Source organism: Mustela erminea, chromosome 7, assembly GCF_009829155.1.
Source record: "Mustela erminea isolate mMusErm1 chromosome 7, mMusErm1.Pri, whole genome shotgun sequence".
Taxonomy (NCBI): domain Eukaryota; kingdom Metazoa; phylum Chordata; class Mammalia; order Carnivora; family Mustelidae; genus Mustela; species Mustela erminea.
Genome location: NC_045620.1, coordinates 13,271,485 through 13,285,116, shown reverse-complemented (window position 1 = coordinate 13,285,116; position 13,632 = coordinate 13,271,485). Strand labels below are relative to the sequence as shown.

General features: G+C 51.5%; 1 protein-coding gene and 1 pseudogene across 1 annotated transcript in view; both read left to right on the top strand.

Moving 5' to 3' along the window:
- Window positions 1-13,632, top strand: part of EYA2 (EYA transcriptional coactivator and phosphatase 2) — a 189,616-nt gene that overhangs the window by 140,323 nt on the left and 35,661 nt on the right.
- On the top strand, window positions 11,506-12,817 carry LOC116594860 (annotated as a pseudogene).

Below are 13,632 nucleotides of genomic sequence, written 5' to 3'. Positions count from 1 at the left end.
TTTTTTGACAGCTGCATAGTATTCCATTGTGTATATATACCACATCTTCTTTATCCATTCATCTTCGAAGGACATCTGGTCTCTTTCCATAGTTTGGCTATTGTGGACACTGCTGCTGTAAACATTGGGGTGCGGGTGGCCCTTTGGATCACTACATTTGCATCTTTGGGATAAATACCGAGTAGTGCCACTGCTGGGTCATAGGGTAGCTCTGTTTTCAAGTTTTTGAGGAATCAAAGAGAGGATCTATGTAGAAAGTCATTGATGACAAAAGAGAACATTGGCATGGTAGGTTTTTCTGTGAGTATCAAGCCCAGGAGTGTCCCTTCAGCCAGATGCAATGTGCAGGCCCGCTTTACAGTGACCCCTCGTGTCTTGGGGGAAAAGAGGGAGCTGGGAGGGAAGGAGAGAACAAAAGAGCAAAACAAACATGGCAGTTGAATTCAGCAAATATTTATGGAGCATAATGTAATACAGTGGGCTGATTGCAAATCACAAAACCTGATTAGCTTTAGCCAAGGAAGAGCGATTATTGGCTCTCTTTAGTTGAAAAATCCAGACTGGTTTTAGTCTCTCAAGATCTCCTCCTTAAACTGTTGGCTCCATGAGGGCAGGAACTCCAGCTGTGTCACCTTCAATGCCTGGGGCCTCGGCAGTAAACAGCCAAACAAATCCATAAATGAGAAAGTCCGTTTAATGAGATGGTCGTGAAGAAAATACAACAATGAGATATAATAGTGAGTGATGGGAGAGAGGTGTAGGCTGTGAGGAGGTGGTCAGCGTTTTTCGAGGGAGTCAGGAGAGGCCTCTGGAGGAGGGGACACTTGAGCTGAGGCTTAAAAGAGGACAGCAGCCAGCCAGGTAGAGATCTAGAGAGGTGGGACCAGCACATGCAAAGGCCCTGGGGTGGGAAGTGTGTGAAGGCCACAGTGACTGTAGTGAATGAGTGAAAGCACAGTGGTGACTGGGATAAGAGAGTCTGGAGAGGGAGGTGTGGGCCAGACATGGATCGTGGATATCAGAGTTTATCCTATGTGCTGTACACAGCGTGGGGCCAGGGAGCATTAAACAGGAAAAGCTGTGTGATCTCATTTATGTTTTAAAAGGACTGCTCTGGCTGCTGCGTGGAGAATGGGCAACAGGAGGCAAAGGGTGGAGGCTGGGAGACCAGCAAAGAAATTATTGCAGTCGTCCAAGCAACAGAAGAAAGTTGGTTGGATCAAGGCTTCGGGGTTGCACTAAAGCCAAGAGGGCTCCTGAGGGGTTGGATGGGGGATGAGGGAGAGAGAAGAGTTGGGGTGCGGCGGGAGGCTTGCCTTGACTAGGGTTACAGTGCCATCCTCTGAGATGGGCAGATGTGGGAATGCAGGGGGGAAACGCATCCTTCTGTTGAGGGCACATGGGGTTGAGGGTGTCTGCGACACCCGGGGAAGATACCAAAGTGACGGCCAGAGGTAAGAGTTAAGACCCACACAGTAAGAAGGCCTGACACACAGTGGGCACTTTATTGGTGTGGGTTGAACCTGAGACTGAGGGCCAGGTGTTCTGCTGTGTATTTTGCTGTGTATTTGTTGTGTATTTCAAGGCAATGTCTTTAGCCCCCCCGGCTATTCCTCATTGGTTCCGAAGCGGAAGCCACCCCTCCTGGTGAAGAATTGAATTCCTAGCTGGAGCTGCCCAGGGAAGCCAGTTAGCTTTTACTCCCTAAATGCTTTTCAGAAATGTCCCCGGTGCCAGACGGCACCCCAGCAGAACTGAAACCGTGGTGCCCATGTTAAAACTGTTAGCTTGCTGGCGCAGGAGCCCCTGTCCAAGTCCACGGGGCAGCCTCCCGGTGCTCCCCAGGGAGACTGTGGGAGTCGGGAGAGGGCCATGGCCCACCCAAAGCCAGCGAGACCAGCCCCTGCATGGATGGTTAGGTGTTAGGGGCTGAAGTCAGAAGACCCTCTTCTCTGCTCGGAGCCTGCGGGGCCATCTGTAAAGAAGGGAGTCTGCTCTCAGTCGCAGCAGCAGTTTCAGGGAAGCCCTCCCCCAGGGGCTGTGGGCTCAGGGACAGATGAGACCAGCAAGATCCCCGCCCTTAAAGCACTGAATTTCCAGCTGGGGAAGCAGACCTCAAACAACCAAATATTTAATGTCAGATAAAGTGCCCCAAAGAGAGACCAGCAGACTCGGTCCCGGAGCTGTTGTTTCACTCGCTACGACCAGGTAAGGCTTGTGCCACATTGGAGCAGACACCTGAACCAGGTGACGGAGCAGGCCACGTGGGTGTCCGGACAGGGAGAGTGCAGACCAAAGAGCAGGGCAGAGGCCCTGAGACATGGTCCGAGCTGGCAGGTTCCGGAGACAGGGAAGCCGGCGCAGGATCGGGGAGGGTGACAGTGGCAGTGGGAGCGCACTGCGGACCGCGCGGGGCTCTGGGCCATCCTGAGGCTTTGGCTGATCTTCCCAGGGTGACAGGACGCCGCTGGGGGGTTTTAAGCAGGAGAACACCATCTGACTTACGTTCCGAGGCTCTCCGTCGGGCTGCTGGGTGAACAGACCAGAGAGGGCAAGGCTAGAAGCAGGTACCTGAGCTCCGTCAAGTCAGGCCCCCAGCCTCCCGTGTGAAAGCACCCAGGGGGAAGACTCCAGAGACAGGGTAGGCGCCAAGGTCAGCTGTATCTCAGGCTCTCCAGGACACCTGTCCTGAGCTCCGGGCAAGCACCTTCTAATCCATTCCATCTGCCTTGGCATCCTGGCTCCGCCCATGCCTGGCTGTGTGCCGGGGGCGGGGGTCTCCCTCTCCTCTGCCTCATTTCCCTCATGTGCTCAACAGGTAGAAGAACAACTGAGCTTCCAGGTTGTAATGATGATGGGGGAGAGATGAAATCCGCCCGCACACAGCCTGACCCGCCGCACGTGCCCAACAAGCAGGCGCCTTTCCACCAGGGGTGCAGCGCGTGTTCCGGGGCTGGGCGAGGGCAGGGGGGCACTCCACGGTACCAAGGCAAACTGTTCCCTTTAAATTGTTAGACATCGTTTATCTTACTACGAGCTAGAACAATACAACTCCTGATTTCACAATGATTCAAAAGCCGTGCATGCAACACAGAGATACGACAAGGTCACGGACTCCAGCTGCTGAGCTTGGGCATAAATTCTGCCAACCAGCTCCCCGCTCCAGGCCACCTCACCTTTGTGCAGGAGCAGCTTGGAAGCTGGGCCAGAGGACGCGTCATCCAAAATGTTGGCTGGATTGCGGGGCAAGGTGCGGGTTCAACTAAAGCTGGTGCGCTTATGGCTCAAGAGCTGAGGAGACCATCCTCAGGGCTCACTGACCTGCACTCACCCAGAAAGCCCTTTAGTGGGGAGCCTCCCGAGCTGCCACTTCATACAGGGCTATAGGACTCACGGCCAAGGCCGACGCTTGACCTAGCCCTGCGGCCTCCATTCAGCTGAGTGGAGGCGCTAGGGAACACAGCTCTCTTGGCTTTGACTTCCCCGCTCAGACTGCAGGGGAGGAGATGCCGGTCAACATGGCCCCGGGGTGAACAAAGCATGGCGGTTCCGCATTAGAGAAAGTTCTGGCCTCATTTTCCCCGTCTTCCCTCTTTGCCCTGCTTCTGCCTTGGCTTCTGTGAAGAGTACATGAACCCCTGAAACTGAATGTAACATATCTGCATGTGTGCAAGCGTGCATCCCTAGAGAAGGTGGTGGGAGCATCCCATTCCTCTAGGGTTAGGATTTGCCCCAATATTAAGCCGTGTAGCTTTGGGAGATGCAACAGTTCGGTTTCTTCTTCTATCTCCCCATAAACCCAATGAAACCAAGAGAAGGCAAAAGAAAGTATACTTGGAGCTGAATTAGAACCCAGCTCCATTGTAAAAAGAAATTTTGGAGTGAATAAGAGATCTCAAGACTCTCTGCCCAGGGCCAGACACCCGCTGACACCCTGCTGAGGTGTAGGCTGGAAGGCGGGAACACGGGTTGCCCCCTGGGCTGGTTCAGTGTGTTGCCAGGGGCAGGAAGGAAGCAGAGTCCTGAGAGCTCCCCGCCCCCACACGCATGCGTGCTGGGGGACTCGAGCACCCGCAGGGGCCGTCCACAGCTGGGAGACCCTGGCATTTACGCCCAAGCTGGTCTCCACCTGTCCAAAGGCTGGGTGACGGCAGGAACTTGCTGTGGCATAGAAAGCTCTTTCCTTGATCCACCCCAGGATGAATGGGGTGCTTGCAAAAGCAAGGTTGGCAGAGAACCGTGACCTTCAAAGCAGAGAAAACACCCAACGAGTAAGGTGGCAGTGGAGGCACAGGCGTCGAAGTCAGACTTTGGTGTGAACCCCGTTTTGCTGTTCACTGAGTGATCTTAGACACAATGTGACTTCACACATTGGGGCAAATCCTGTTCTGCACCTCCGTTGCCTCTTCTGTAAAACAAGGATGAAAACATACCTTGTAGGCTGTTGTAAGATCAGAGCTGGAATGTGTACAGTCCTGCTCTTGGGCCCAGCTCCTCCGCTGTACGAGGATGCCCTGTGCTGGCACGCGGACTCTCTGGCCTGGCTAAGTCCCCAACAGTGACAGCAGAGACTAGGCTGTTTGTAACCAGATCCGCAGGGTTGACCATCATTTGCCCTCTGCCCCCTGGAGACCCGGAGCCATGAAAGGTCTCTGCCAAGCCTTGCAAGTCACGCGGAGAGATGGGAGTCACTAGGAGCAAGTCCAGATCCAGACCTGGGAACGGATCCTCTCAGTGGTTGTTCCCAGACCATTCCTGGACCCCCTGAGACTCTGCCTTTGCCCACTCAGCTTCAGGGGCCTCTGGGCTCTCCCTCGTTGGCAGGTAAAGGAGGTAATGTAGGCAGCCAGCCACTTTACAGTAAGTGTGAAGCATTTCTAGTAAGTGCCTACCCAATCCGAATGCCAGCACAGAGGTGGCATGCTCTCAGTAGATTTTGAAATGTCTTTGATGGGTGCAAAAAGTCAAAGGACGAACTGCAAACCTCCCCTGTCTGGTGGACCTTTACCAGAGACAATATGAGGCAATGGTTGAAGGCAAAGATTCTGGGGCCAAATGGCCTGGGTTCATAACCCAGCTCTGCAGTTAAAAGCTGTGTGACCTCGGGTGAGTACTTAACCTCTCTGTGCCTCTGTCCTCATCTGCAAAATGGGAGTAATTATAATTCCTCCCTCATAAGATTACTCAGAACTAAATGAATTAATGTATATAAACCCTCTAAAACATAATAGCATGATGTAACTGATGACTATCAGCATTATTAGTTTTATTTTATTATAATTATTTTCATTATCATCATGTGCATATAGGATCCTGCAAAGGTGCCAGGAATTTGTGACAACCCTGTGCAGCCCGTCATGTTTCTTTCCCCCCATTTTACAGATGAGGAAAGTAAAGGTTAGAGAGGGTTAGGGATTTGCCTAAGCTCACGGCAGCTGTAAGTATTAAGCTCAAGATTCAAACCAGAGTTTGCTGGACTCCAAGGCCTGCGCTCTTAAAAAATGCAAATCTTCAAGACAAGAATTCATTCTTTCTGTTTCAAGATACTATAACTTTGGTTAAAAATAGATTTGAAAATCTAGAGCTTGTTGAATGGCTGAGATTGGGTCAGTGGTGTGACTGGGAGCGTTTCCAAATTCCAGCAAGAAGGCGCTCAGTTTGGGCAAGAGAAAGACGGTGAAACGGAGGCCGTGGTGAGCCAGGGCCAGCTCAGTGTCTGGGAGAGGGTGGGCGCTGTTACCGTGTCCTCTCCACGAGCACGTGCTGTCGGGGTTTGCAACACCTTTATCCTTGTCATCGGTGTGCTTTCCCTAGACCCGAGGGCAGGGCCATCCTGCCAGGAGGATGTGTTTGAAAATGGGAGGGAGGGTGCCAGTCGTCCCGGGAAAGGGAAGAGCTACTGGCTTGCCACAGGCAGGACCCAGAATGCCAAATAACCCGGCCCTGTGGACTGCCCTGCGCGTGAGGAACGGTCACACCCAAAAAGCCGGCGGCACCCCCTGGAGAATCATGGCGCTGAGGCCTTGAGAGCTGCCGGCCGGCTGCGCGAGATTCCTGGATCACACAGTGGACAGCCCAACCTAGGCTTCAGGCAGCCGGCTTTTACTTGAATACTAAAAAGAGAAAAGAAAGTGTTAAACGTATAAGTTTTTTTTCCTTCTCATGTCTAGGGGTGGAAACAACTGAGCCATTAAGCCAGTGATTTCATAGGTGATATTACTTAGGATGAGGTAAACGTTTTATTTATTTTTTTAAAAGATTTTATTTATTCATTTGACAGAGATCACAAGTAGGCAGAGAGGCAGGCAGAAGGAGGGGGGAAGCAGGCTCCCTGCTGAGCAGAGAGCCCAATCCAGGGCTCAATCCCAGGACCCTGGGATCATGACCTGAGCCGAAGGCAGAGGCTTGAACCCACTGAGCCACCAGGCGCCCCTATTTTTTACTTCCTTAGAGTTGAGGGTAGGGGCCGAGGGAGGGAGAGAAAGAGAATCTGAAGCAGACTCCACGCCCAGCGTGGAGCCCGACTTGGGACTCGATCCCATGCCCCTGAGATCATGACCTGAGCCAAAATCAAGAGTAAAATGCTTAATGGACTGAACCACCCAGGGAACCCTGAAATGAGGGTTTTAAATGTCTGAAAAGGAGAATAGATTTCAAGATAAAATGAGAAGTAAACAAAAGGGGCTTCCATAGATCAAACTCCAAGACGGTTCCACATGAAGGATCAGAGCCTGGAACCATGGCCATGGAGGCTCCCACTCCCCAGAGAGGCCTCGCACTGGGAAGAGAATGGGGATGCCACCCCGGGATCAGAAGGACCCAGGTTCAAATCCCCATCCCACTCCTTCTTAGCTCTAAGACCTTGACCAAGGCACTGAATTTGGCCGAGTCACCACTTCTTCTGCAGGTCCCTGTGGGACTGAAATGAGGAAAAGCCTTCAAAATCGGTCACTCTCCCATTCCCGCACTTCTGCTTCCTACCACGCAAGGAGCGCTAGCATTTTGGAAAAAACCAAACCATGACCATTTAAAGGGTGAAGTCCAGCATCCTTTCTTCAGCAATTAAGGAGAAAAGAGTAAACTAGAGTATGATTGGGTACGTCACAAACAGTAGTGGTGAATATTGTTGGAAAATTGTTCCAGTCGTAGAAATTATGTGTTGGTAATTAAAATCTCTGTGTGATAGCAAATGTATTTCTTACTGAAAGTCATGGTCAAAACCATTTGGAAACCGATGGTCTAGAGCAGTCCCGTCTGGTAGATTTTTCTACAGTGCTGTAAATGTTCTGTCCAGTACAGTGGCCCCTGGCGACGTGGGGCTAGGAAGCCCTTGAATTATGTCTAGCGCGACTGAGACCCGGAATTTCTATTGTATTTAATTTTAACCCATTTTTTAAAGAATTCATATATTTATTGGAGAGCTAGAGACAGGGAGAGAGAGCAGGAGCACGGAGCAGAGGGAGAAGCAGGTTCTCCGCTGAGCAGGGAGCCCGACGTGGGGCACATAACTTGTGTAATCCTCGGTGTTACACGTTGTCTTGGTCTGCTCGGGCTACCACAACAGAACACCACAGACTGAATGGTCTAAGCAACAGAAAGGAACTTTCTCACAGTTCTGGAGGCTGGAGGTCCCCAACTGAGGCGCTGGCAGATCTGGTTTCTGGCAAGGACTCTCTTCCTGGCTTGTAGGAGGCCACCTACTCCCCGCGTTCTCGTGGCCTCTCCTCAGTACGTGTGCAGAGACTGAAAAAAGGGGCTCTCTGACATCCCTTCCTTGAAGGGCACTAATCCTATTAGATTAGGGCCCCACCCTTCTGACCTCATTTAACCTTAACCTTTACTTTCTTAGAGGCCGCAGCTCCAAATTCTGGGATTCAGGGCTTCACCTTATGGATTGTGGCGGGAACACACACATTCAGTCCAAAACACCCATTTTACAAATGAAGAAACTGAGGCACGGAGAGGTTACGTGAACCAGAGTCACACAGTTGGCGGTGGCGGTATCCAGACCCAGGCAGCCTGGCTCCGGAGTCTGAGGGCTCACCCACCGTGCTCTGCTGCCTCTCCCACAGGAGTGACCGCCATCTGGTTGGGGAAAGAAGGTTCCCCAGACTCAATACAGTGCTGTAGACAATGGGTTCATAGGGAAAGAGAGAGCAGAGAGGGTCGGTGTAGCCAGGATGACGTCTGGAGAAAGACAAGCAAGGTCCAACAGCAAGAGGAGAAGAAACTCCTGACGTAAATGCACAAGACAAAGACAAAAGCTCCCCCAGGAGTTAACACAGCGTCTTCCCATTGTATACACAAAACAGAAGCCCCACAGGTAACAACAGAAGCCTGAGGACCCATGATGGCGCCCTCACACCCCACCCGGAAGGTGGACAGAGCCATAGAGGATCTGAATGCATTTCTAGAAAGAAGAATGCCGGCCGCGGCAGGAGCTGAGTGCAGGACACAGCCAGGAATGATAAACACTGTCACAGCCGCAGCTTACACGTACCTCATACTGTCCACGGGGCCCGCTGGCACTCATTCACTCAGGCCTTTCGCCGCCGCAGATGCTAAATACTGGAGGGTAACCCCCATTTCTGAGATGGGAAAACTGAGGCACCATGATGCTAAGTTGCTGGGTGGAGACATTATTGAGCTCCCGTCTGGGCATCGCACGTGCATTTCCTCACATCCCACCACAGCCTGCGAGGGACAGTTCTTCGGCTCTGTTTGACGGATGAGGAACCTGAGCCCAGAGAGATCCCACTGTACGAGCACCGTGCAGGTGGAAGCCCAGGCCAAGCTGACTCCAGCACAGTTTATTTTTTTAAAGATTTTATTTATTTATTTGACAGACAGAGATCACAAGTAGGCAGAGAGAGAGGGGGAAGCAGGCGCCCCACTGAGCAGAGAGCCCGATGTGGGGCTCGATCCCAGGACCCTGGGATCACGACCTGAGCCGAAGGCAGAGGCTTTAACCCACTGAGCCACCCAGGCGCCCCTCCAGCACAGTTTTGAGATGAGCCAAGGGGACTCACGATTGGCAGAGAGCCAGGAAGAAAAGTCTTCTCTAAGAAACAAGAGGGACCTAAAGGTTTGGGGCCAGATTCTATAGTGGCCGGGTGGGCAGGCAGGCCCAAGGGGGAGCGTTTCGATGTGCTGCCAGAGTTTCAGGAAGGATCTCACTAGAGAGAGTCCGGAGGGGCTGGAGTCCGGGCAAGCCGCAGACAGTCCGAGGGCTGCCGGCTGCTGTGCGGCTCTGCGGGGGAGTGAGTTCTCCGTGTCAGCCCCGAGCTGCTCTCCCAAGCGTCCCGGCAGCCGGCCGACCATGCGGCGCAGCCCACGGCCTCTTCGGTGCTCCGCAGATGAGTCCCCAACACTTAGACAACACATGAGCGACAGCCCGGGTTTCCCTCCCAGGGAGCGGGCCCTTCTCCGGCCCATCTAGAGGCCGCAGGACGCGATCTCACTTGGAAACATACCTGCCTCGGAAGAGGAGGGGTGGCCGGGGAGTCCACCCAGCCGGTCACAAGAGTGATTTTTCTAAAGCAAATTTGTCAGCAGTTTCCTTTTGGCATTCGTGTCTCCAGGCAGCTGAGGACAAAAAGGAGCGGGATCAGACCTCAGCAGCGCAGGCTGGGGAAACCCCGGCTGTCGCCGGCTTAAGCGGAACGAGTCTTGATACGTCCCTGAGCTTGCTGTTCGGAACTGAACAACAGTGGGAAGGCCAAGTATCCAAGCCTGCGGGAGGCCAGGAGAAAATGAGCCGGCCTTAAGTTACGTTTTTATTAGTAAAACAGGAAAATCAAAAAGACCATGAAGGAAGATAAGCATTTGGCAAGTTTGAGCTAGGAAAAAAGGAAAGAGGTAGAGGTGATAAGCCACATCCCGAATGAAAGGCTGGACGTTACTGTAGATTCGAGGGAGGTGCATTATTTTTAAGATTTTATTTATTTGACAGACAAAGATCACAAGTAGGCAGAGAGAGAGAGAGGAGGAAGCAGGCTCCCCGCCGAGCAAAGCCCTATATGGGGCTCCATCCCAGAACTCTGGGATCATGACCTGAGCCAAAGGCAGAGGCTTTAACCCACTCAGCCACCCAGGCGCCCCGAGATGCATTTTTTTTTAATTAGAATATTGTACAGTATTATGCCAATGGACTTGAAACCTAGATGAGGTTGACACTTGGCAGGAAGACCTAAATTACCAGAATTAACCCAAGGGGAAATTTAAAAATAAATAAACCAATGATGGTGAGAGACTAAAATGGCAATTAAGGACGTAGTCTCAAAAAAGGCACCAGGTTGAGCTGGTGGTAAACAGGAATCCCACCAAACATTCAAGGAAAGGATAAATCCCATTTAGCACAAATTACGAAACAAAGAAAAAGATGAGAAGCTCTCCACTCCCCATTTTATGAGAGGGCCCTCCCCCGGAAACTAAATCTGGACGTCGAGCACAGGACAAACGGACAGATCACCATCATTGCCAGTGAAAGGCGGGACACCCCTGCGGTCCCGCAGGCACTCTCCCCTGCGCCTCGTGACTCTTCACATGAGTTCCACTTAGGCCCTCTTTGGGCTTCGATTTTGGACGCCTGGTGAAAGAGGGATCTGGGTTGTAACTGGTACTATTTCTCAGGCCTGCCACATGCTTTGTGACACACCTACAAATGGGTATACTAAGCATGTTTCGTAATTTTTTTTAAAAGAAACTGGAGACTTTGTCGCCCAAGAGAGCCCTGAAATGCTGACACTGTGGTGGCCATGGGCACCCCAGACACCCAGATCTTGGGTTCTGTGACCATTTTCTGGGAAGAGGAACCGGGCCTCCGTGGAGAAGTGGCTGATTCTAGGGCTGGGCCAAGAAATACCCATAATACATGTGGAGCATCTTAAGGTGTCAGAAAGTAAGGGAGTGCTCCAAAAACCGCACGGGGACCAAGGATGTCAGAGGGACCCAGGAGCTCCCTGGAGGAGTTCTGAGTAGCCAAAGCTGGAGCACTTGGGCTACAAAAACAAGGAACACACTATTGGACTCTGAGTATTAAAAAAAGCACCCGTGAGTCCACAATGATACAGATAACGATTAAAATAATAAATAAGTGGAGGGGAATAGGAGACTCTCCCATGCAGAAAATTCCGAATCTTTTTTTTTTTTTAAAGATTTTATTTATGGGACGCCTGGGTGGCTCAGTTGGTTAAGCAGCTGCCTTCGGCTCAGGTCATGATCCCAGCGTCCTGGGATCGAGTCCCACATCAGGCTCCTTGCTCAGCAGGGAGCCTGCTTCTCCCTCTGCCTCTGCCTGCCATTCTGTCTGCCTGTGCTCACTCTCTCCCCCTCTCTCTCTCTGATAAATAAATTTTTAAAAAATCTTTAAAAAAAAAAAAAAAGATTTTATTTATTTGAGAGAGAGTACACTGGATGGGGGAGGGGAAGAGGGCGAGAGAAAATCTCAAGCAGACTCCCCAGTGAGCACAGAGCCAGAAGCAAGACTCGATCTCATGACCCTGAGGTCATGACCTGAGCCAAAACCAAGAGTCAGATGCTTAACCGACTGAGCCCCCCAGGGTCCCCTGACTCATTGATTTAGATTCTCCATCCCAACTGTGCACTTTGCATGGTGACTTCCTTTCAGAGAGATCAGTATGGAAAGGAGAGTCACCTTACATACAGTGGGTGAAGCTGATGGAGACCACCTGAGCCAGGGGGTCAAGGTCACCATGAGCAGGGGAAGTCATGTTGATAGGATGCACCTTTGACATGATGCAGTGGGAATGGCACTTTCTTCTGCAGTCCTGCTCACCGAAACCCGTAACCCCGTCTACCCCGGAGAGAAACAACGGGCAAATCCCCGCTGTGAGACATTCTGCAAAACAGCTGGCTGGTACCCCTTGAAAGTATTAGCAACTCCAAGGAAAGTCAGAGAAACTGTCACAGCCCAAAGGAACCTAAAGAGAGAAGAGGACAGAATGTGGTGTGATGCCCTGGAGGGGATTCTGGAAGAGAAAAAGGACATGAGGGAGAAAACTAAAGATTTCTGCATAAACAATGGACATTAGTTGGGCCGGCCTATCTCAGAGGAGGCCCAGAGGTGGCAGCCGTGTGCCCAGCCAGAACGGCACGATCCTGAAGCCCCGTTTCCACGAGGACTGACAGGAGCAGGTGGCGACGTGGTTCCAGCAGCGGACGTGGCAGAGCCACAGAGGCAGGGCCCAGCGAGCCAAAGCACACTGCTTTGACCATGCCCTGCATCAGAACCCATCTGGCCCATCGCGGGCTGCCCCCCTCCCCCGGTGAGGCATTGCACCAAAGTCCAGCTGGCAGGGGCTTTTGCTTGGAAGGGTTACTGGTGCCTGGCATCCCCGAGAAGGTGGCACAGACCATTGGGATCTCAGTGGCTCCAAGAAGGCCGAACATGTCCACATGACTAGCTCTGCCGAAGAACTCGGATTGGGCACCCAGCTGATGGGCTGGGTCATGCCCACACGGAATGTCCATGCGGAGACAGTCGGGGTCCTCCCAGAGGAGAAGAAACACAGGCTGTTCGTCAGTCTTCATGTGACCCATGCCAATGCCCTGCTCTTCGGCTTCCGGGCAAAAAGGGCCAAGGAAGCTGCAGAACAGAATGTTGAAAAGAAAAATTAAATTGCCAATCAACTTGTGATTAAAAAAAAAAAAAGAAATTGACATTAGTTAATAAGGATATAGTAATAGTTATTAGCTGTGACAGGTGCACCACCCAAATATAAGATGTTAGGCCGCCTGGGTGGCTCAGTCAGTTAAGCGTCTGACTCTTGGTTTCGGCTTAGGTCATGATCTCGGGGTCCTGAGATCAAGTCCCACATCTGACTCTGCGCTCAGCATGGAGTCTCTCCCTCTCCCCCTCTACTTCTCCTCCTCCTCTCTCTCTCTCTTTCATAAATAAGGAAAATCTTTAAAATGCATATATATGTAAGATGTTACATATATAACGTGTGTGTGTGTGTGTGTGTGTGTGTAATGTTAACAATAAGGCAAACTGAGCTTAGGATATATGGAAACTATACTCGCAAATTTTCTGTAATCTAAAGTCATTCTAAAACTAAAAGTTTGATGGGAAGTAAGCCACCCAGGGTCACGTACCTAGAATACGGCAGGGCTGGGATTGAAGCCCAGGGAAGGGCGTTTGAACACCGCAACTGCAACATCCGGGAGATGCGAACCTGAACGTCGCTACCAGTTCTCTCCTGCCCCGGCTCCCGGAGACGCATGAGTGCACAGTGTCCTGACATGTTGGTGGGGTTTGAGTGAGGAATGCATTTTTCTGCTCTGCTTCTAAATTGCCTTATCTGCAGGGTTGGCCGTCCATGAGTCTCTCTTGTTGGTGAACTCTGTTCCTCTTTGACCATTACTGTGTCAGGCACAGAGTTCAGGCCTGTAGGATTCAAATTAGTGATAATAGCAAGAATTTTCATTTTCTCTCCTTTTCAGAGTGCTTAGCTCTACTGACTCATTTAATCCTTGCAGTACTCCAGTGTGGTAAGTAGTGTTCCATAGCCCAGCTACAGATAGGAAGCTGAGGGTCAAAAAGGTTCAATACCTTGCCCAAGGTCATTCAGTTCCTGAGTGGCAGGGCCAGAACCTGGGGTCCAGAGTCTA